A 26,335-nucleotide genomic window follows, 5' to 3' on the forward strand; every position below is an offset into this window, starting at 1 on the left:
CCCCAGGTGTGGCAGGCTCTGGATGGCTATTCCTTCAGATTATGCTCCATTCCTTGTCCCCGTATTTCCTTTAGACAGGAGCAATTCTGAGTTAAAATTTTGGAGATGGATGGGTGGCCCCATCCCTATATGTAGTTTTCCAATATCTACTTCAAGAGTATTTTCCACCTAACCTTGTTCAGGAAAAAAAGAAAGATATAAAAATAATGAGTTGGGAAATTACTCTTGTTGGAAAAAGATTACAATGCCAATGAAAATATTCATGTGAAGACTGATTTTTAAAAGTAATCTGATAATTGACTATTTATATATGTGCTTGACCATTTCCCTTTACTTCCCAAACTGATCTGAACCTCCTGGCTGATGCTACATTTATGCCCCAGCCTCTCAAGTAGGTTGGATGACAGGTAAGCACATGTAACCAGCTGGAAAAAGGACATTTTTAGCAATTGATATGGTATATGTTGGAGCCAGTGATGCACATAAAATGACAAAATTGATGATAAGTAAAATTATTATTTCCAACTACATTCAACATATGCATTTATAGCGGTTTAATCATTATGAAAGACATTGATTTTTTTATTGCTTTCCATATGGGCTAAATCTAAGAAGTATTATCTAAGACTTCTCTATATAAAATTGATTCCATAAAATTTCTGCTATTATAAATGTTTGACACAGTTTTGAAGGGAAAAGCCACATGATTCAATGCCACCACGCATGATTAAAATGCCAGTATTCGCAGACAAGCCACGAGCTTGACATCCTGATCTTGCTATAACCACAGTCCACCAGACAATTGCTGTTTGTAACTGTCTGACTGTATTGTATATCATTTAAAGCATAAATTATGGGACCCCCTACAGATCTTTATGTCCTAAATTTCATCCTTTCACTTCATCATTTTATCGCTATTCTAGGCCAGTGACCAATAAATGTATATGTTACAAGCTTCCTTTGTATGCCTTTAAAACAAACAGAAATAAAATGTTCATAACAATAGTAACTTGAAACAAGGAAGTAAAAATTATGTACTTCTATAGCTAGTGTCAGATGTGATAATATTGTTAGTTTCAATTCAAAAATATTTATCAGGGAATTTATTCTGTAAGAAAATATTAAGTCTTATACTCCAAATGACAAAATTTACACAAGACTCATTTGAGAAATCAAATTTAGTCAATATTTCTGGGCCAAAATAACTCTGACAAATTTTAATGTTTATATATGATCAAAAATGATGTCAGCACATGTACCACTTAGGTGAATACACCTGTCTCGGGGCCACGACCTGTTGGCCATAAAAATAGCTGCAGTTACTGATATTTCACAGTTTAACCAACACTTAATATTAACTCAAACTCATTTTTTCATCCATTTATTATTGTGAGAATGCTGGCTCAAAAGAGGCCATAACACTCTCATGATTTAATGCTTCTCATTATTTCTTATAATTAATGGCATGCAGAATGCAATCCTATGATTTTTATGTCTTTGGAGTTCATTTTTCCTCCTTTTCTTTTTTGTATTTCTTTTTTTTTTGCTCTTTTTAAACAATATATTTTTTTATTCACTGTTCACTTTACATCCTGATCACAACCCTCTTTCCTCCTCTTCTCACAGTTCTACCCTTACGAACCCCTTCCCCTATTACTCCTTCCCCTTCTTCTCACAGAAGGTGCAGCATTCCTTGCGCACCACCCCATGCTGGGACATCTAGTTTTATCAAAACTATACATATTCTCTTCCACTGAGGCCCAACTGAGCAGTCAAGGTAGGGGAAGGATATCCAATTTTAGGCAACAGAGTCCAAGGAAACCCCTCTTCCACTTGTTAGAGAACCCACATTAAGAACAAACTAGACATTTATATAAATTAGGAGGGAGTCTACATTTAACCCCTACAAGCTCTTTGGTTGGTAATTCAAGGTCTGTGATCTCATATTAGCCCAGGCTTGTTCACTCCATAGATCTTCTTGTGGTATCCTTGTCCCCTCTTATGTGCTCAATTCTTCCCTCTATTCTTCCACATGGCCCTCTGATCTATGCCTGATGTTTAGTTCTGGGTCTCTGTATCTGTATCTGTTTCCCTTGACTTCTGAATGAAGCCTCTCAAGAGACAGTTTTGTAAGTTTTCTCTTTGCTAGCATAATAAAGCACCTTTAATGGTGCCTGGGATGGCTCTCTCACAAAAGATGGGTCTCATATTGGGGCAGTCATTGTTTGACTATTCCCCCAGTCTCTGGTCCATCTTTATCCCTGCGTTATCTTGTAGACAGGACAAATCTGAGGCTGAAGGTTTTGTCAGTGGTTTGGTATTCCCTTTCCTCCAATAGAAGTCTTGCCTGGCTACAGGAGGTGGCAACTTAAGTTTCTGTATCACTTGTTGTTGGTAGGAATCTTAAATAGGGTCATCACCATAGACCTCCATGGTCTATAGCTAGTTCTAGAGATGTCCCCCCCCACCCTGATTTACACTTTCACTTGAGCTCTCTCCCATATGTAAGCATCCCTGTTCCCCTCCACACCCCCTCTCCCACTCAGTTCCTTCACCCCTCCACCTCTGCTGACTGTATTTCTCTCCTTCTAAGTAAGATTCAAGCAACCCCTTTGGGCCCCAGGGTTGCTTTCCTTAAGACTTTTACATATGCTCACTTAAAAAACTATTTATACATATTATATTTTTAATTTTTTGCATGAAATTCTTACATGACATAATACAAGAAAAACAATCTCTTATGAGCCAAATTACAAATTTTTCTATTCACTCATTTAAAACATTATGCTTTTCTGGTTCCTTCAAAACTGAAGGACACAACAAATCAACTAAGTCAGTGCTGACAGTTTTACATGGAAACACAATTTATCTTTGCCAAAGGGAAAAATCTGTTGTTCACAAATTTTACCTTAATCATCTATGCTCAAGGATGTTTCTCAATTCCCTTGATAACACGTAATGGGGAATTCAAAAGATTGACTTAACACCAGGGAAAAATGCGACAGGTGTGAGTTTGGGCTTCATATCCTGATGTTGCTCTTGAATTCGATCACAGTGGCTGGAGAGGGGAAGTTTTTAGGGAACAGATTGCATCATCTATCCCTAAAGAATTTGTGATCCAAATTATACAGACCAACCCTTCTCTTTCCCACAGAATATTTAATATTATTAAAGATATCAAATCCATGAAAAAGTCATCGAAACATGAAGGAATTAAGGATGAGTAAATATTATTTTAGAATATCATTGGCCCATAAACATCAAAAGTTTTTAACTGCAGAAAAAAATAACCGAACAGGAGATAATGCACACATAGAGAGAAACATACAGCATAATATCTCTTATGTATGCATCTAGTCATATGTATAATGGACATGACGAGAGATGGAAGAAAGAGAAAAGGGAGGTGAGAGGGAAGATTGAATACAGGGAACCAAAACGAATAGAAGAATGATGCCCTAGTGTGTGACAAGCTGGGGGACTGAAGCCGAGATCAATGATTTGACCAATAAATGTTTCACACAGTTGTTAAAATTCTAGACTCAGTAGTGGAACAGGTATTTTATATTACTAAAAATAAGGCACAATAAACTAAAAATTGCACAAATTTCATCGAACATACTATTTACTTTCTTGTCTAACTCATCATCAGTATTCAAATATTCTTACATGGATCGCTGTCTGCCCTGTCATACCTTGATCAAACACAAAAAGGTTCGGCTCCCAGAAATGATAGAACCTGTAGAGACCACCTCTAGTAGATAGGCATGGCCCACACTTGAGGGGTGGGGCCACCCACCCATCTCAAATTTGTGAACCTAAACTTGTTCCTGTCCAAAGGAAATGCAGGGACAAAAAAAAATGGAGCAGAGACGCAGAGACTGAAGGAAAGGTGACAAGAGACTGCTCCACCTAGGGATTCAATCCATCTGCACACATCAAACCTGATACTATTGCTTATGCCAAGAAGTGGTTGCTGACAGGAGCCTGGTATAGCTTTCCCTTGAGAGGCTCTGCCAGTACCAGACTAATACAGATGCAGGTAGTTACAGCCAACCATCAGACTAAGCCTGGGGACCCCAAGAAATGAAGGAGCTGAAAGGGATTGCAACCCCATAAGAAAAACAGCAATATCAACTAACTGAACACTACCCCCCCCCAAAAAAAAGCTCCCAGGGAGTAAATCATACATGGAGGGATACATGGCTCAACTACATACATAGCAGAGGATTACCTTATCTGGCATCAATGGGAAGGCTGGTCCTGGACAGGGGGATGCTAGAGCTGTGAGGTAGGAGTGAGTAGGTGGAGGAGCACCCACTTAGAGACAAAGGAGAAGGGGAATGGAATGGGGGTGTTGCAGAGGGGAGAACAGGAGAGAAAGAACATAGGAAATGTAAATAAATAAAATAACCAAGTAAAAAAAGAGATAAAATCTTACTATTAAAAAGTAAAACCAGCAAGTGTGGTTTAAGGAAAAGAAAGTATGAATTTAAATGAACCCTGCTGCCTCCAGGAAAACACACAGTTTATCTGTTTACAATACAAAACAACCAACTAAAGCTGGGTATGTTGAAGAGCCCTTTCATGAGGGGCCGCATCATTTTTCCTTGGCGTGGAGGGAGGGGGTGGGAGGGACTGAAGAAATTTGAGATTTGCAGAACTTATTAGCCAAATCACCTCTGTATCTCTTCCCATTAACCAGATATTACATTTCTATGCGTAAAAAAACAAACACCGGGGACTGAAACTCATCCAGTCACCTGGAAGGTTTTCTTTTTCTCTGTATTTTATCTGAGTTAACTGAGTGAGTCCAATAAAACCTTTCAGGCAATCATTCCTGAATTATTATATGCTACTGACTGCGCCCTGGGGATACATACACTGACGGAAATATAGGTGGCTGTGGGGCCCTTCACTTAATTGGACCAGTGTTATGAGCTCATATTAAGCTTTAGGATGACAGTGCTTGCTTTGGTATTCTAGAAAGCCTAAGATTTTCTCCATCAGGCAAGTAAATAACAGTCTCTATCTCGTGTTCTTTAGGATGGCTTCAGGCAAAATGTGCATTAAAAGTCTATCCCAGCACATCTCTCCTCGCCTACTATCAGAAACCTCTTCATAGAAGACACGATCTGATCTGTTAACAAACCTACAGGATGGGTAATCAGTCTGTTGCTGGTCCAGGTACATTCGTTAACTTTAATCGTGGTTATAAAATAGAGGTTTGTTCATTTTACAAGGCTCAGATTTCAGAAGAACCTAGGCTAGCATTCAGTTGGCACGGGTGGCTTTCAACCTTATTTCTCTCTGTGGTGCTACTCTTGCCTGCAGGCTAATAGAAGAATAGCATCTGCGTGTTTTAGTGAGAGTCAAAAATGATATAGTGCATTAAAGCAAGAGGAAGAAGAAGTTGAAGAGTAGAAAATTGTAACCAGGTGTTTCAGAGCAGTTAGTACTGTGGGAAGTTTGCTAGTCATGCGCCAGTCCCCATATAATCAGTTTTAACTTAAGGGCTATCTCCACTCTTGACATTTGTGCTTTGTTCTGTAATAGTTTATCAATACTACTTTTGTTAGAGAAGAAATAGTATATACGGTAAATACACAGCTCTCATTCTATACTTATTTTTCTGTTACAAATGATTTAAAATAAATTTTAAAATGGGTTTCATAAAAAGAAAGTGACATATCTATGTTCTTTTAAAATGATATGAAGATATAAAATATTCGTTGGCTTTATATTATGATTAAAACTTCACTGAACATAAAATGGAATCTAAAAAATAGTATCAGTTGAAATTGCTTTGGGCTACCAAATAGAAACAGATCTAAGATAATTCACATTATACGTCTGAGGTAGGGAATGGGCACATGAAAGTCCTTCATTTTTCAATCTTTTCTATGAGCTGAGATATCCACTAAAATTTAACCAGACAAAGATTTTTTTTTTTCTTTTTTAATATATGGACACCAGTAATACCTTCTCCCATGCCCTAAGGCTGTAACTTGCCTTCCAAGGAGTTGTCTTTAGAACACCACAGAGCTGCCAAAGACTCAGCATGTTCTCTTACATTTATGTATGTGTTGTTAGTTCTACTGGTGTCTGATCTCTCTGATGGAATGGGATAGTTAGAGTCAATATTTTCCACCCATTGTTAGAGATAGTATTTGGCTCACAGGACTTGTCTGAAAGTACAGCAAATGCCAGTTGATACGTGTTCAGTCTTATGAGGAGTCAAGTGTGATGTCTACAGATAAAGAGCTGAAATAAAGAGGCATCGCTCTCACTACTGTTTACAGAACATGAGACTAACATTGTGTTGAGGAGCATCAGACATAGACTACAAGGTTTTGCCAGGAATTGAAGCAAGATGTGAGCTGTGGAGTCCTAATGACATGGAGACCTTTGGAATCGTTGTCGGGAAATAATGCTTGTGTGGATTGCCCTGGTTCAGTTTGTATTTTGATGCTAATTACGCTTCCCAAAGGGAGACTGCCTGGGACTAGAAGTGAATCACATACCCAGGTGACTTCATCACAACCTTCTCCCTATTTTAACTGTAAAACAAAGGCTAGAGCCAGTGATTGGGCAGAGAAGGGAAGGTGGAGAAAAGTTTGGGGAAGAGAGCAGAGAAGGGGAAGACAGAGGAAGAGGAGGTGGAAAGAAGATGGAGCTGAAGCACGTGTCCTGGAGAAACCACCGATTATAAGGGATCTCCTAGCTGGGGCATAGAGTAGTGCAGTGGTGGATCTGCCCAATCTAGGTGCTCAGCTTTTATTTATGTTAATTGAGTTGTGTTTTCATTACACAGGCATATTTGGATTGGAGAATTTACAACCTGTGCTTGGTAAATTTGCAGAGGATCCACAGACTAGAGAATTGTTCTTAATACAACGCAATCTAGCAGTGGTACTTTTGTGACTAATGTAGTTTTGATGAGCATGTAGAAGGAAGCCTTGGTCTATAGTGTAAGAAACAATGCTTCCCTTTGTTATCCAGACCAAGACAAATTGCTGATAATTTTATCATGCACACGTTAACCTTGTGTCTTTATCCTTTTAATCAAACTTTAATAACGAATATTCTTTGTTTAGCCTCAGTATCAACATTTCTGGTGATCTGTGTGGTTTAGAGATACTTTTGATCAACCCAAGTGCTAATTTATATACTAGCATATAGGGACTATATCCATGACTATACCACAGAAGAAAATGACACTCCTTCATTACCACCTATTAGATTTCAATATTCCCAAATAATCTGTCCTCTGTCCATGTTAAAAACGTGACAGGCCCAGTAATTTTCAAGGTCTCTTTCCCCTTACCACAGCTGAGTGAGTCCTTAGGTGTAACACCTCCGTCTTGTCCAGAAGACATATTTTTGCCTCACATCTCTCAGCCTTGTCTCTTGTGTTCTTTGCCCCTGGTAGTACATGTTATTAAGTGAGTGTTGCAGCGGCTTACTCAGTATGAGGAAGGATTTCAATGGTAGAAGGAAGACAAGAGAGAGGAAAAATGAATGAAAGTGACTTAAACTTATTGTACAAATAAGAATAGGCATTGGTGAATCATAGAAATGAAGACAAGCACAAAAATTTATATTGAACTCATGTGCTTATGAATTAGTCTGAATTTTTTTCCTGTTAAAAGTGAAGTAAGCAGAAAGTACATCATACTATATTAAAATAGTGACATAAATAACCTAATCCTTGAGGCTACAGCTCAGTTTCTCCAGAAAAAAATTAAAATAATGAAGTTTTTTTTTAAATCTTACTTTACAAAAGTCCAACCTGTTTAGGCAGCTCCCTAATAACTCCACGGATTACTGTCTCATGCTAATCATTGAATTAGAGCAATTGAGTTAAAGTAATATAATCAGTTTGTTCATTATAATTAAATAACTTTTAGATAGAAATTGTTTCATAAGTATATTATTATGCTCCAGTATTTTAAATGCATATAGTATGTAGGACTTTTGAGCATACTATGTGATAGAGATGTAATTTTTGGACCCAAAACCTGTGAGCACAATTTCATAGGCCCTAAGAGAGTATACAGTACTGTCAACTTTGTAAATGGACATGGCAATGGCGTCTTCCAAGTTAATCTTTGTCACTGTTGTTCAGTGCATTTCATAGTTCACATCAGAGAAGCTTCTTTTCGCCATAATACAGACACCCTTATGTGCCTAATGCCCAAGGAGAGACGACTGTGTTCTCAATGAAATAGCCCTAACATACTCCTTACCCCTGTTAACTCTATTGTATCAGAGGAATAAGAAGACTGGGAGCCCGAGTAGCAGGTGGCTGCAGCAGAAGAGCAGGATTTGATAGGGGTATTCCACACGGGGTTTCCCAGTGGTTGTCACTCTCTACCTCCACTAGGTAAGGCCAACTAGAGTCCCAGCAGGAATAGAGATGGGTACCATGAGGCTGTGTCCTTCGTTGAGGAGATATTGGCAAGTGAGCTGCTAGAGGAGAAAAAAATCAGTTGTGTTGTTGCTGTTGTTGTTTCGTTTTTCTCAGAAATCCCACTCCTCGGGGACTATAAATGTTGCAGCAAGGAATGCCATATGCTTAAACTTGCAGGCAAAACTAACTGGAATAAAAGAGCACATGAAGTTGTGTGGAAAACAGTGGGATAATTAGGAAGGACTATGAAGGAAAGGAATGGAGTTTGATCAAAACACATGTTATATGCAAAATATAAACTTATTATATTATAAATATACAATATATTAAACATAAATATAATGCATTTATATAAATAACACATTGTGTATAAAACTTAAAGTTTCAATTATTAAAAATTAGATATTATGATGATATTTTCAGATAGTTAATCTTTTTGGTCTCCTTTATACATTTTCCTTTTTTTCAATTTTTATTATCTTACTTATTTACATTCCCATCATTGTCCCACTCCTCATTTCACCCCTGCCATAGTTGCTCATCTCATTTCTCTTCCTGCTAGCCTTTGTGCCTCTGAGAATGTGGCAGGCCTTGCCCTTCTCTGGGACCTCAAGTCTCCAGGATTAAGTGCATCTTCTCCCTAAAGCTTGACCAGGTAGACTTCTGCTATATTTGTGCCAGGTCCCTTGGACCAGCCTGTGTACAATTCTGGTTAATGTCTGAGTCTTTGGGATCTTCTAGGGGTCTGGGTAAGTTGAGACTGCTGGTCTTCCTATGGGATTGCTTTCTCCTTCAGCTTCTTCAAACCTTCCCCTAATTCAACCATGATGGTTCTCCACTTCAGTCCAATGGTTGGATATAAATATCTGCTTCTATCCCAGTCAGCTGCTGGTAGGACCTCTCAGAGGATAGGCATGCTAGGCTCCTGTCTAGAAACACACCATAACATCAGTAAATGTGTCAGGCCTTGGTGTCCCCAATGAGATGGTTCCCAAGTTGGCCTGTCATTGGACCACTTTTTCTTCAGGCTCTTCTCTATTTTTGACCCTGAATTTTTTTAGACAGGGACAATTCTGGGTCAGAAATTTTGACTGTGTGTTAGTAACCCTGTCCTTCTACTTGAGGCTCTGTCTGTCTACTGGAGGTGGGCTATTTGAGGTCCCTCTTCCCAATATCGAGCATTTGGCTAAAGTCACCCTCATTGACCTCTCTTCTCCCAGATCTCTGGTATTTGATCTATATGTACACCAGTTAAAACACATGCATATTGCAAGCTACAATCTGCATTTAAGAAAGACTATGAGGATTCTGCAGTTCTGAATTTGTATGATTTCACTTAACATAATTTTTAGAACCATTCCTTGAGCATTTAATCTAATTATTCTTTATCAGTGATTAAAATCTTATTATATACATGTACCATGGTTTTCTTTTACATTTATCTCCTGATTGATATCTTGGCAATTTCATATCATTAATTTTCTGAATAAAGGTTAGTATGTACATGTATATAAACATCTCAGTTTGAAGATGAAGTTTGAGTCCTATTATTCTATTATATTATTTTAATTTCAATATTAAAATGTACTATACTTCTTCATTTCTTTCACTCTCCTTAAACTTCATGGCCTTTAAACCCTTTACATGCATATCGGTAAATATGTATATATATATATATATATATATATATATATATATATACATATATATATATTTACCAGCATTTGCTGCTGATTCCTGTTGCTGATATCATTATGAAGGTGAAGGCAGACACAAGATAAAACAAGGCCTGTCATTAGACGAGGAGGAAGGAGGGAACAAAGTTTTAGAGCACAGGGGGAAGGAGAAAGGAGCAGAGGTAACATGGAGCAGACATAAATGATCCATCGCCATGCATCTCCACATAGATACAGATTGTTATGAATATTTCTCAAAGGATGGATTTCTATAGGTCAGTTTATGTTATCTAGGTGAGAGGTTTATATTTTCATCCTTTTGTTGTTATTGTGTAGATGTATTGAGGATTGAGAAAATTTTTTATTCGATATATTTCTTTACTAACATTTCAAATGTTATTATTCCCTTTCCTAGTTTCCTGTCCATAAGTCCCCATCCTCTCCCCCTCCCCCATATGGGTGTTCCCACTATACAACCCACTTATTCCACTCCCCAGTCATTCAACTGTACTGGGGGTTCAACCTTGGCAGGACCAAGGGCTTCCCCTTCCACTGGTTTCCCAACAAAGCCATCCTCTGCTACATATGAAGTTGGAGCCCTGGGTCAGTCCATGTACAGTCTTTCGGTAGTGGTTTAGTCCCTGGAAGCTCTGGTTGGTTGATGCTATTCTTATGGGTTTGCAAGCTCCTTCAACTCTTTCAATCCTTCCTCTAATTCCCCAAAAGGAGGTTCTGTTCGCAGTTCAGTAGTTTGCTGCTAGCATTGACCTCTGTATTGAATGTGCTCTGTATGTGTCTCTCCTGAGAGATCTATATCCACTCCCTTTCAGCATGCACTTTTTAGCTTCATCAATCTTATCTAGTTTTGGTGGCCATATGTATATGGGCCACATGTGGGGCAGGCTCTGAATAGCCATTCCTTCAGTCGCTGCTCTAAACTTTGCTTCTATATCTCCTCCTATGAATATTTTTTTTTCCTTTTTAAGAAGGATTGGGAGCATCCGCATTTTGGTCATCCTTCTTCAGCTTCCTGTGGTCTATGGATTGCATTTTGGGTAATTTGAGCTTTTGAGCTAATATCCATTTATCAATGAGTGTGATTGGGTTACCTCACTCAGGATGATATTTTCTAGTTTATTCCATTTGCCTATGAATTTCATGAAGTCATTGTTCTTGATAGCTGAGCTGTGTAAATGTATCACATTTTTTAAAAAGAGGATTGAGAATTGAACATATACACCTGATTAAGTTACAGTTTATTGAGTAGTTGGGAGTTATCAGCTTAATTACCAGGGGCCAGTTGTTGGGAGTGTGGGCAGAGTCTGTGGCAAGGATCTGCAATAGGCTAGCCCCACGCTGGACTTTTAGAGCCTTAATTTTACCAGGTAACTAGAACCAAAGAGTTCGGGCTAGTACAAAGCCGCTGGGAAAGATGCTCACCAGAGATATATTATGGTTAGTGCCATATGGTCCTCCAGTGCTGGAAATAACTTTAAGGAGCAGCATGGCAAGGTGCCAGGGTATACTGGCTCATGGACCGCCTAAGTCTGAGAATACTTGGGGGCAGCATGTAGCCGACGAGCTAAAGATGCCCCGCAGTACCATGTGGTCCAATGGTGTCAACACTAATGCAGGATAAAAGGCTCCGCACCTTTTTATTATTTACCACAACAGTTTCCTTGATAATAACCATTCTGATAAAAGTTAGTCAGTCCGCTAAGAATTTTAGTTTACATTTTCCATGAGTAACTATTAATAAATGTGGAAAGAAATCATGCAGTCACAAACTCATAAAAAATGTTAATTTCACACTGCTGAGTAGAGGTCAATCATTAAATGTGACATGATGATTTCACCTTCTTCCGTGTTGTATTGAGTATACTGTACCTTTTGTCTTCTACAAAGCTTTTTAAATAATCTGGCAATTATCATGCTAACTGAAACCTATAAAGTCAATTACTAGCACGGCATTATAACTATATTTAATGTATCTATTATTTTGGAACAATCCTGAAAAACACATTATCCTAATGATAAATATTCTCTGTATTTTTTTTTAGCGATTTTCTGTTTCTTTAAAAGGATGAGAATTTATATCTTGAAGTTGTATTTGAGTTTTTAATTTTAAGGAGACATTTTCCTCCCACTGCCTAACAGAAAGGTACGTAAAGACACAAAGCAAAACTGCTAGTATAGATTGAAAGATAAAATATGCAAATGACTTCTGTTGGATGCTCCAATAACTCCATCAGTAAATGATAGATCAATGAGACAGAAAACCAGTAAAAATGCATCTGAGTTCAATAGCTCTATCAATCAAAGTGATGGGAGTGCAAATTTCATGGCACTCCCTCTGAAACCAGATAAACACACATTTTTTTTTTTGTATCTCTCTCAAGGAACATTCACTACAATCCTCCAGATTCAGGGTCATAAAGTATGTTTTAAAATTTTATTAGGATAGATTTTCTACCAAATGTAGTTTTAGATGAAATTAAAAATATAATAAAAACAGCAGAGGCATGAATATCCAAAAATGTTTGGAGATGAAATAATATAATCTTAAGTCATATATCAATCAAATATTCCAGAAACAATAAAATATTTTGAATAAAATGAGAAAAATTTACCACAGTTCTGGGATATAATATCATAATCATTACAAATAAAATGTGTTGATTTGTAGCAAATATGCCCCTTGTCTCAGTACATTGACTACTCAGTAAAAGAATTTGAGAAATGATTCTTGTACAATGGTGAAGTCTTAAAAGAAATAAACTTATCTTTTAGGAAAAAAATATCTAGGCTTATCCTATAGAGATTGTTTTGTATTTTAGGGCATGTAATAAGATGCTTCTTTGTAGAATTTCTGTTAGTTTCCATAGAAGGACAATTTGCATAAATTTGCTTACCTATTGCTACTTAGATGTAGCTGAAATAATTCTTGTCCTTTCAGTTTGAGTATTTGCTTAAGCTTTTAGTTTAACTCCTTGGGAAAAAAATCTCATTCCAGTATTGGTTTACAGTCTTCATAATTTTAATATTAAACTAAATTGAAGAATTATTATGTTAGTGATGGATTTAGAGTTAATCTCTAGGTTTATCTTTAAGAGATAAGAAAATGGAGTAATAATGCTATTTATCATCATTTTTGATATTTGTATGCATTTTACTACCTCTAGTACTCATAGACATGCAACTAATATTAGTTCATTTAAAACCATTCTTCTTACACAATTTTAAAATGATAATGAATGTAAGATTTTTTTTTCCGGAGCTGAGGACCGAACCCAGGGCCTTGCGCTTGCTAGGCAAGCACTCTACCACTGAGCTAAATCCCCAACCCCGTAAGATTTTTTTATAATTCAAATTGTACACAGCCATGTACCCCTGATACACAGAGCATATAGAATATAAGCATTAATTTTATTTCATTTGGATAGGAATCTAGCTTTCATTTAAGTGTGCCAATTTCACATAGCGATGTCAATGCCACAAGTTATTTTGGAATACTCGACTGTTTTTCTAAAATTATATTTGCACCAACTTAAATATGACTGTTAGTGGCTAATATGTTCATGTGCAGTATGATCAAATGCTTCAAAAGGAGCTTTCTAGAATAGAAAATGGTGTGTGTTTACAATAGATAAGTTTATAAACTATGACATGATAAAGCTCACTGTTATCTGTCTTTTTTTAGGATGGTAATTTGATTAGGTAAATTTACAGCTTGACAAATTGTTTTAATATTTCTTTAAAAATATTAGTTCTCCTTTGTTAATAAAACATTGTCAATTAAAGTAATTTTCAATAGAAAAATTACAGAAATGATATTTGCTTTTGGGAATCTTCTCTAATGCTTTCAATAAAATTAATTTAGTTGCACACAAGTAGACGACTCTAAACGCTCTTTGGAGATTGCTTCTCCAGGAATCTCTTACCTGTTAAACTACGTGAATACTTTGTGTTTGATGAGTAACTTTTAAAAATACGCTTACTGTATTATTCAATTCATTTTGCCTGAAGGAATACAACATCGGGCTGTGCTTTTTTTTGTAATAAGAGGAATCCAAGTATTTATAAATTTGCCTGAAGAATGAAAGTATATTATTTCCTTTCACTTTGCTACTGTGCAAAAAGAAATACACTAAAAACTTAATAAAGATTTTCGATGAAATCATTTCTCAATATAAAATACTATTGCACTTTTGCATATGTATAAAATACTTTACAGATGGGTAACAATAGTTTATATTGTTCTATTAATCCTGGTCAGTAATTTGTGGCCTTCTAAATATCTATAATTAATTTTTTCAGGATAATAGAAGTTAGAGAATTTTGTTTGTGATATAAAAATTACAATGATGTTTGTAGTTAAAGAAATTCATTTTGTTCCCTAAGAAAGTGTAATCTATTTTCAGTATAAATGAAGTAGTTTTAAATGCCTTTGGGAATCACCAAAGTAGTCTCTAATTGGTTAATTTTTCAAACTGTACATAATTCTTTCTACTGTAGGAGTTAGTTTTAGATTGTATAGAACCGAATATGTGTATTTCCATACATTATATCAAATACAGATGTTCTCAAAATCTCCACGCTTTTCCTCGATGGCTCATTTGAGTGGCATTGTATTGGGATTGTTTGATGACTCTGCTATATCTATTACAATTGAAATACCTTTTAATTTAATTGTTCCAATTTCTACATCATTACCTTACACCAAAGTTCTAATTTAGAACATCGTGTTTAAAACTTTTGGTTCTTGAACCCCAATGTGGAAATCTGCTATTTAAAAGTTCTTATGTTCTAATTTAAGCATCAGGAAACTATTCCCATGAGCAGAAGGCCAAGAGTCTCCTAAGTGTTGTGGGAAATTCCATAAACTGCTGCGGTTACTGGAGCATCAGTAAGGGATCACATGGGAAGAGGAAACAAGAGCGAGGAGAGACAAGGCTGAGCCATCAGCTAGCCAGCACCTCCATTTGGGAATGACAGTCATCAATATTTTTTTTCCTGTGCCCAATTTTACTCTGCAGTTGATTAAGATAAGGCAATTTTACCCTTTTAATTCTTTGTTTCATTTCAGATAATTAAGGGTGTTAAATTTAGTCCAAAAGTTTTTGACACAATTCATGGACTCGACATATTTTCTTAGAGGTTAAATATTTCACATTACAATATTTTTCAAATTACATGCTTTTGAAATCTCTTAAAAGGAAGTTAAATGTTTTAACCATAACACATGTTAGTTTAAGAACAGATATGTGTTTATTCTGGGATACATTTTTTTTCCTACTTTAGTTTCTTATGTATCGGTGCGTGATCCATGGTAATCCTTTTTTAATATATAGAAATGCCAACTTCTCCACCCATCCAAATCTATACTTTTTAGCTCTGACTCCTTAAAACACAAAACAGCATCTAAATCATAATTGCAGCAATAAAAACCAGCACCACCGCCACCATAATAATAATAATAATAATAATAATAACAACAACAACAACAACAACAACAACAACAACAACAGCAACAACAAACAAAGTGGAATGAGACAGAACAAACAGAAGGAAAAGAGACAAAAGTAAAATGCTCAAGATACAGGTACAGAAACATTGAAAAATCTCAGAAGTAACAAGAACTGGTAGCCATAATACAGACCAAAAGGACATGTAAGGCAAGTGAGTTAAATCATTTCAAGAAAACTTGACAAGTCATCACTGTTGGGTCCTGGAGTCTGGGACTTTCTAGCAGCTACCCCTAGTCCCCCTTCCCCACTGCTACATATTTCTATTTAATTTGCTGACCCTATGTACTTCTCCCTAGTCCTTTCCAATTCCTGATCCTCCCCCCATTGTCCCTCCACCTCCCCTCTCCCTCTTGTATCCCTCCCTCCCTCTACCTCCACTGATTATTTTATTCTCTGTTCTATGTTGGATTGAAGCATCTACACTCTGTTCTTCCTTCTTCAGCTCCATATGTTTTTTGGTGACCAAAAGGTGATGACATTAGCCAAAATACTCAGCAAACGCGAAATACAACCTGTAGAGACCACCTGCAGTGGGTAGGTATGGCTCCCAGTTGAGTGATGGGGCCACCTAAGCATTTCGAAATTTTCAACTTAAAAATGTTTCTGTCCAGTGGAAAGACAGGGGCAAAAAATGGAACAGAAACTGAAGGAGAGGCCATCCAGAGTCTGCCCCACCTAGGGATACATCCCCCATACTAGACACAAACCCCCATACTAGTGCTGATGCTAAGAAGTGCATGCTGTCAGGAACCTGGTATGGCTGTTCCCTGAGATGTTCTACCAGCACCTGACCAATACAGATGCAGATACTCCTAGTCCACCATCAGAGTGAGCCTGAGGACCCAATGAAAGAGCTGAAGGACTGAAGGAGCTGAAGGGAATTACAACCCCACAGGAAAAACAAGTTCATCTAACTGGACCACCCAGACCTCCCAGGGACTAAACCACCAACCAAAGAGTATACATGGAGGGAGTCATGGCTCCAGACACACATATAGCAGAGGATGCATTGTCTGACATCAATGGGAGGTAGGCCTTTGGTCCTGTGAAGGCTTGATACCTCAGCACAGGGGGATGCTAGAATACTGAGGTGGAAGTAGGTGGGAGGGTGGAGGAGCAAAGGAGAGGAGTAAGATGTGAGATGGGATGGGGGTTTGTGGAGGGGTAACCAGGAAAAGAGATATCATTTAAAATGTAAAAAAAAACAAATGATTAAAGAAAAAGAAAACTGACAAATCTTTATAAGAAAAGGAACTGCAACTTCGTTTGTATTGACTATCTTTCACTGGATTTGGAGTCAAGCCTTAAGGATGCTTTGTATACCCAGTGAGACACTGCTGAAGAAAAATTACTACTATCATTTGATAGTGATTATCAATTTAAGGAGTTAGCAACAGGGACTTTTGCCCAGTTCCTCTCTTAGTGCTTGTATCTGACCAGGTCTATGGCTGCACTGGCCCTGTGCATGCTACCACAGTGTCTGTGAGTTCATAAGTCCAGCCACATTCTAAAGGCTTGGTTTCCTTGGTGTTCTCCATCCCCACAGGTTCTTAAAATTTTTCCACCTTCTATTATTCAGAGTTTTTGGGCCTTTATAGAAAAAGAATTGATGAGAAAACTAACCAGGTATTAGAGACACTATATAGTGGCATCTTATGTAATATGACTGAATTGTTTCTGAACAAGAAACCTGACTTACTGGTGTGAAACCAGACATGGATTACGAGTGCCTAAGTGACTAGTTTATGTTTGGATTCATAAATATTGAATTGTATCTTGATAAACAGAAATGGAAAATAAGATTAGCTGAAAGACACGGGATAGTAGAAAAACAGCTGAATTAGGTCAACTTGTGTAGAATGAAGATGTTTTAACATCAGAATGGAAGTCAGGGAATGTGTTACTTTGGAGGAGAGGTTTTGTTTATATTATAGGAGAAGAAAGACTATGGGCTCCATCAGGATTGATAAATATCTGATCTGAATAAGAAAATCTTCCATTTGAAAGGCATTACTCAAGAAAGAAAGAGATAGAGCAACACAGATAGCTGACCTTCACTGCACGTGGACAGCTCAACACACCAGCAAAAGGAGCACAGAGTCTTTATCGGACCGGCGGACTGGAAAATCTTGATGGGGAAATAAACAATTGCTGAAGGACATGTGATTAAGACTGGAGTTATGAAGACTCATTCCACTGACAAATCTGTATAAGGATATTCAAAAAATTAAAAAATGATTTACAGTGAACTATTTCATGCATATCAATTGTATTAAAACTGATCTTTTCATTTTCATTTTCTTAAATTTTAAAATATACACTTATTAATTTAATATTTTCCTTCACATATATCCATTGTTTAGACACTGACACGGATAAAACAGAGCATTAATAAGTTCAAAAATTATGTAAAAAATGACAGAGTATTATGTTCCCACAGTATTATGATTTTACACTTTATTATTAGATGCTATGCTCCTATGAGTTTGTAAATTATTCTGATATCCTTATTAAGATAGATCATAATTGTTACAGCTGTGTGTCTGACACAGCTAGTAGAAAATTCCCTATTCCCATAATTGGATACATTTAGACTGCCTGGTATTTTATACAGATTACTTCAGTCCTAAAGTCTTTGAATGATAGTTGCTAAAAATATGACTAATAGGATACCTCAACATTTGTTCATCATAATAATGAGAGTGCAAATTAAAAGAAAATTGTGACTGTTATATTACCCACATTCAGAACTGCTAACATCAAGAAAAAAAACTGAGAGATAATGCCTTCAATGAAATGTTCATTCAATTTTGGTGAGATTGCTTATGTGAATCAGGGTGGAGTGTCTCAAAACTTAAAAGTAAATCTATCACAGCACCCACCCATACCATTGTTGGCTTGTGATCAACATGATCTTTCTCCTCCATAGACAGTCTCTCAGGCATGTTCATTGCCACTCAGTCAGCATTAGCTAGGGAATGGTAACAACCTAGCTATCTATGATATGATGCTCATTCTTGGTTGTCAACTACAACCAGAAATAACCAGCATCAGTGGCTGATCACACCAGTAGGGGGTTTTCTGGGTTGGATCATTTGAGGTGGGAGCTCCCACCCACAAAGAGCATAGAGAACCTTTGCAGTTGATGAACAGCAGAGAACAAAGTGTTCCAAAACAATATCAATTATTGCTGTTTCCTTTGGTTCCTTCCCAGAAATGAAGGTAAGACCCTATGGCTGAAGAATTCACACATTTATTTCACAGTTAGTGGAGAAAATGAATTGGAGCTGACCTGGAAGCCTCCACCCAAAGGACTCACTTTCCTGGTCCCAGATCTGAGTAAGTTGCAAAGTGAGAAAATGAATCAATAGTTCTACGGATCTGTAATAACTAATAACCACAGTCAGGAACAGAAGAATAACATGTCATCAAAGGTGCAAGTGGAGCACTTCTATCAGGAGGAAATAAAGCAACCTCACTAGGGTTAAGGTCCACTCAGTAGGTGGGAATTTGTGTCTCATACTTCAAACGTATTACACTCTGAATGGCTATAACATTTCTAGACCTTAGGAGAAAGCCCCTGATTTCACTTTCCTTAACTAGTAACTTTTTTTTGCTGAATCTAAGTACTCATCCTTTTAAATAGATTTAGCTTTCAACCTTTCTCAAAGAATTTAATTTTGTAGCAGATAGTTATCATTAAGAGAATGATCTTTTCTTTTCTTTTTAAATGAATATTTCATTTATTCACATTTCCAATGTTATCCTCTTTCCCGGTTTCTCCTCTGCAAACCCTCCTATACTGTCCCCAGAGGCAGACAAATGTTGCCAATTTGGTTACCCATTTGGTTACCGTTAATACATTACAAAACAACAAACAACAAAAGCAAAAGAATGGAATGCCCAAGGCAGAAGGAAAATTGTGAAAAGGGTGACTAAAAGGCTAAAACCCAGAAGACTTGGATGTCTGCTGTGAGATTATCTTTCCTTTATATGATAGGAAAGTTACACCATGAAATCTCAACACACATGATTTAAGAAGACGAGAAAAACAACATCAGTGTTCACACCAACATGTATGTGAGATATCTCAGAAAGGCCCATCCTTGGTAGAAGAACAATAGAAAATTAATGGCTGCTGAGAATGAGACCACAAGTCTTCTCAACAGACAAGCCCCATAATAAAGTTATCCCATCCCAAGCAGTAGCCCCTAACATATTTTCATATGTGTTGTGATGGAATCGCGGCTCCTGTCCCAACAGACCACAACGGGCTAATACAGGTCCACTTGGAAGAGTTTTATTGAGGATGACGTTGACAGAAGTGGGGAGAGAGAAAAAAAAGACAAAAAGAAAGAGGAAAGGGACAGGAAGGGTCAGCCTTTTATTTAAACTGTGACATAACTACTCCCAGGTAAAGGTGGGAGCTGAAAGGTGTATGCTGGGAATGTATCGTCATTGCCATGGCAACAGATGCGCAGGACCCTGTCACCTGCAGGTGACATCACTGCTGGAGGCAAAAGTGGTTCCTGATACCAACAATATGAACAATACTAAATTTGCTCAGCATATTGTACTTTTAAATGTATATTTACATGTGGAACAATAAGTAGAAAATAAGAGTTCTTGAATTTGAGAATGACCGAGGGGAGCATCACAAGATTTGGAAGGAGAATAAAGAGATGGGGAATAATGGAAGTATAATATTTGTATACATAAAATATAAAAAAATAAAAGTAATAAAAACAATTTTAAAAACAAAATCTTTTACATAAATGTTGCTTATCAACTTGGAGAAAAACCTCTAAGTGAAATGCCTGCCTTCTCTGAGAGGTGAGTACACTCTGTGAGAAGGGGGAGGAATAAGCAATTGCATGAACTAAACATTTGAGGGCCTCTGCACAACTTTGCCTGCCTCCCTGAGATTTGTTTCCTATTAGTGTCCCATCCTTGATATAGTTAATGCAATACGCACAGACAAGCCATCCCCTCACTCACACTCATACACTTCCAGACATATTACCATTTCTGTATCTACCAGGCTAGTATTGCTGAATGAATAGACTATATAAGCACATGCATTTAAATATTATGATTTCACAACAAATGTTTATTCAAATAAACATTTATCTGTTATATCTGTGTTTGCATCGACATCCTTGGACTGGAGAGTTAAAGGTAATTAAGTCTTCCTTTATAACTTTGATAACATTAAGTGTTTACTTAGTAACATTTCATAGAAAAATAAGAATAATCATTAATAGTTCCCTCAAGTCCTACATTATGCCCTTAAACCCTATGGAAGCAGGATACAGTGAGCTCCTCTTTCAGTTTTCTTAATGAACAAAATTGTCTGCAATTATGCTTATCCTATGTTTCTATGCTCAATAGTCCATACCTCATCCCAATTTTATTTTCATGCAGTAAATTCCACTTAATTAGAATTAGTCATTTCATCATAATGCTTCATTAAATTATTCTTTATTTTTTGTTTTAATTTTAGTTATATCTAAGCTATATGGTTCGCAAATTTCTCTACTTCTAGAATACGTTTTCTTTAATACAGTAATACTGTAGATCTCATAATGATGTTGAAGTGTTTTAGTAAAGTTATTTCAATCTATTTTAAATACATGCATAGAAACATGTCTGCAGCTCCAGTTACAGTCTTTCATTTCACTTATGCAATATCTTACAGTTAATACAATGGAAATTGTTTCATGATTTATTTTTCTTTCAGCATGATACAATTTGCTATAAAATGAATGGAAATCTACTTGCCATGTCTTTACTATTTACTTGTGCTCTCATTTGTAAAGTTTTACAGATGTATTTTAGTGTAGCAGTTAATGATTTTGCATGGAGTTGCTGTCTTCACGTGTATCCAGATGCCACACTTAAATGAAAAGTTCATTTAATCTGTTCTTTGTTGGCGAATTCAAAAGAAACAGCAGTTATGAGCATAACAAAGAGAGGTGTGCTTCATCAGTGATCAGAAGTAGTTTTGTATTTCTTTGTAATTATAAATTTTCATTTAATATGGACACATTCCTTCTTTCCGTAGGACACAGTTCTGTACCTGTTTTCTCATAAGTATTGTATTAGAGAGTGTATTTGAAAAAGAAAATACAGAGCACACCTATAGAATATCATCTCCCAGGGTTAACAAGAAAACTTGACGTTTTGATAAAATTATAAGACATGTTTCATTTAAAATTTTTTCACGAAGCGGTCTACCAAGATGGCGGCATGCGACTGTGCTTTACCACTAAACTTGAAAACCTGCGCTACATTTCGGAGAATCTGAAAGCAGGACACACGCGCCTACTAAAACTTGCATGTTTTCTTGTGACTTCTGTTTTTGCTTTGCCATGTTTGTTCTCATCTCCCAAACATGAGCAAAATAACAAACAAAGAGATAAATATAATTTCTATGCCTTAATTTTTAGTAACTCCAGTACTCACATAAAAACTTAATAACATATTGTAAAATGGAGAAGGTGGCAGAAAGCTAGCTCAGCAATTTAAAGCATAGTCTGTTCTTTCATAGCAGCCAGATTCGGTTCTTAAAAATTATATCAGAGAAAGGACTGGAAGAGCTTGAAGGGGCTCGAGACCCCATATGAACAACAATGCCAAGCAACCAGAGTTTCCAGGGACTAAGCCACTACCCAAAGACTATACATGGACTGACCCTGGACTCCAATCTCATAGGTAGCAATGAATATTCTAGCAAGATCACCAGTGGAAGGGGAAGCCCTTGGTCCTGCCAAGGCTGGACCCCCAGTGAACGTGATTCTTGGGGGGAGGGCGGTAATGGAGGGGGAGGATAGGGAGGGGAACACCTATGGAGAAGGGGAGGGGAAGGGGTTTGGGGGATGTTGGCCCTGAAACCGGGAAGGGGAATAACATTCGAAATGTAAATAAGAAATACTCAGGTTAATAAAGTAAAAAAAAATTACATGCAGCTCACAACCACAGGCACCTCCAGTCCAGGGGTTTCTGATATTCTCTTCTGGCTTCCAAGGGCATTGCCCATATATATTAAATGCATATGGAAGAAACAAGCATATGCATAAAACTAAAACGGATTTTTAAAAAATGTTCTAAACATTTTAAAGTAAACCTGCAGGTGGGGAAAGTTAAACTTAGTGCATAACAATAATCAGGAAAAATAAATACCATTACACTTACATATCTGTCAAATACTGTTTTGTTTTGTTTCTGTGCAAAGTGTGATCACATAAAATTAAGACTTTGTGAGGCAATGAGCAAAATAATCAAGAGATAGGTCGATAAAATGTTGTAATTTGATACTGAAAGAGAATTTTTATTATTCATATTTTCTGTAGTGCTACGGATTAAACTCAACCAACTGCACATGCTAAGTAAGAGCTTTTCAACTGAGACATATGTTTTTAATCTCCAAAGTAATTTTTATAGATCTCTCAGCTTCTCTGATATTTTGCAACAAGGGACACCAACAGTCCTTTTTCTAGATAACATGTGCAAGCGCGTTTGTCCAGTTATCATTGCAACAATGGGCTGGACTTGTTTAGTGCAAGCTCTTTTACTCCCTATTACAAAACATTTAATGCCAAACTCACAGTGTATTTAACAAGGGAACTTTATATTCAGCATAGGCAGGTGTGATTTCAATACCCAGAGCTAAAATGTTTATTAATTTTCTTTAAAATTGACTACCAATATAGATTGCAAGCTATCACATTGCCAACATCAACACAGCTACATCTAATTGCAATGCCTGATGGAAAGGAAAGTGAGAAATACTACTCTATTGACTGTTTTCATTACTATCAGCAGAAGTTTTCTGAGACTTTCAGCCATGATATATGTCTTTTACGTATCTATGCAACTGTAGAACACTAACAAGTTGGTTGGCATGTAGAATTAAATAACAGTATATTAGTTCTTCACAATGTTAGCAGTGCAGATTGAATGCCAATACAGACAAAGGTTTCTGGAAAAGGAGGAGCATACCATTTAGTTTTCAGCTGATTGATGTTCTTTGACAAAAGTACTTGAGCATAGTGTTGTGCATTTTTGTCTAGGGTGAATCATCTACTGAGTGACAGGGTTTATCTCAATTTCCCATGACTAAGGCAGAATCTGAGTAAAGACTTTGCTTAGTGGACACCTGCTTCAGGAAAGGTGAGTGATGGAGTAGTTCCAGCTGGGACTAATTATTCTAGGTGATTCTTGTTTTCACAAATATGGTTATCAGCTTTACCAGGGAAAGGTAAAACCTATGGATCATATGCAATTACTTTGGGGTTCATTTAAAATGAAAATGAAATAATTAAATTAGTCGTGAACGTCAAAACTTTTAGATTATCATGAAATAACAGTTCTGACAAACACAAATATCAACAATGCCTTTCTTCCCCAGAACATACTCATGAGGAAGGCATTTCCTCAGTTCATAATTTTCCACTTGCACAAAGTAAACCAACTACTCCTGATGAATTTATTTTGAATAATAAGCCTTGGTACTGGCACCGTCGCACACTCCAGCTTTCCTTGCCATGATAACATACCCCTAGTCTCCCTCCCAATTCATGTCTTTCTGTTTTAAAATCATTAAGTACTAACCACATGTAATGTATCTGTGGACATTCATGCTACTAGCAGCTATCCAAACCCCTAAAGAGTAGTGACTGGTCCTGCAGTAACTATCAGCTGACATTAACACCTAGAACTCCAAGAAGGCAGCTGGAACTCTTAAACCTCCATGCTGGACTATCTTGTTCTTTTGATTTTGTGGAGTTTGTGCGCTATTAACCAAAGGTGCTATGTGTTTATATAGATGACAGTTATGTTAGACCTTCACAGTCACAGCATTCCCTGAAGATTTTGGGGAGGGCTTGGTAGGTGTTACATTTATGGTTGAATCCCCCAGGTAAGACTTATTTGAAGGTAAGTCTTTGTATTAGACTAAGCATCCTGAAACTAAATAATTCTCTAACCAAGAGTGAAATAATTACAAATGTGTGGATGTAACATAAATATGTAGAGGGGACTTTGTAGACAGTATCTAAATAAAAGGGTGTCAATATGTTCTCCAGCAGTCCCTATGCCTTCTCTATGATGGATTGAAACATGCTAATGGTGCCAAGTGTGAATTCCCTCCTGGCGATCATGCCTCGAGGCCAACAAATAGAGCAACACATTTCCTCCATAAACACTCTTGCCACTGTTGCACTGCTTGGCACAAATTGAATGGAAGGTCATTATTGTAGCATGCAGTGTCCAAAACAATTTACATACAAATGAGTATAAAGAAAATTATGTGTACTGAATGTGTCCTCATTCATTGATGCAATGAGATCCTAATGACAATGTCAAGAAATGGAGCATATTTATATTTTGAAGTCATAAGACAGAATCCTTATCTGGAAAATTAGTCACCTTAAAAAATGCATATATCTGCTTTTTTTTCTTTGATTTTCACCACTTGAATACTTCACTAAGCTTAGTCTCTTGTTCCAAAGTTATTGACAGACTTCAGTATTGGTGTCAGATTGCAAGCTCCAGAGCCTTCAGATATATATTTCTGTTAGTTTTAGAAACTCAGTTTAGAGAAGTTTGGTATTATCAGTCTGAGATAAATCACATATTAAGAGAGGACAAAAACAAATTGGCAGAATAAGAAACAGTTTTATGTATGGAGAATATATGGATCCTGAGCATAATATGAGTCATAAACTTAACTCACAATGGAAAAAATGCATCTACAATTTTGGTACTTGCTTAATTAATTTTGAGTTGTAAAATTACATGTGAATTCTAAATGATTGAGATAAAAATTTAAATTTTTACTATATGTATAATTTTGCCACTAAAATACAGTTTTTATAAATGTAAAACTCAAATGAGGACATTTTGAGTATCTGGGGCATCACAGCTTTGGATATATTGAGATGTAGATTTTCTTAACAAGTAAATTCTAAAAAGGTTGCCATTCATCACAATTTCTTATTTCAATGCTATTTCATTTTTGTTTGAAGATTCTGAATTCTAACCGGTAAATTAGGAACGTGAACCAAAGTAGAAGACTGAAAATTGCCAGTTACCATACTGTTATATTTTAGGCTTTACAAATTCTTTTTCAAGGCAGAAAACATGAAATTATTGAAATAATTATATCACATGGATATAAGCTCGATAGTGAAGATCATTTGGATTGAGGATGTGGAGGATCTTAAGAAGAAATAGATGAATATTTTCCGTTAGATTATTAGTAACTGTTTTCTTGGGGGATGAGGGATAATTAGCAAAGTACTCATTAACTTTTTCTTTTCTTTTTTGCTTTTATTATTTTTTTAATTTACATTGTTAATGGTATCCCTTTTCTTGGTTCCCTAACAGAAGCTTGCTATGTAAAAAATCAATATTATCAATCAACAGCATTAATGGAAATGATAAATCTACTATGTAGAAGTTTTTTTTTTTTTGTGTGTGTGTGTGTGTGTGTGTGTGTTACTACTGATTTCCTTTATCTAGGAAGTTGGATATAACTAAAATCAATATTCAACAGACAGAAGAAACAAAGTCTGACGCCCTTGAAAATCGGAGAAATAGAACTACTGGGAAGCAAATGAATGGATAGGATGTGCAATTGTGTGGGGAGAACTGAGCCTATGTATTTTAAGAATATCATGCAAGCAGAGAGGACATTAAGCAGCTTATTTTCACAA

This window comes from Rattus norvegicus, chromosome 15 (assembly GCF_036323735.1).
Source record: "Rattus norvegicus strain BN/NHsdMcwi chromosome 15, GRCr8, whole genome shotgun sequence".
In the NCBI taxonomy this organism is placed as follows: domain Eukaryota; kingdom Metazoa; phylum Chordata; class Mammalia; order Rodentia; family Muridae; genus Rattus; species Rattus norvegicus.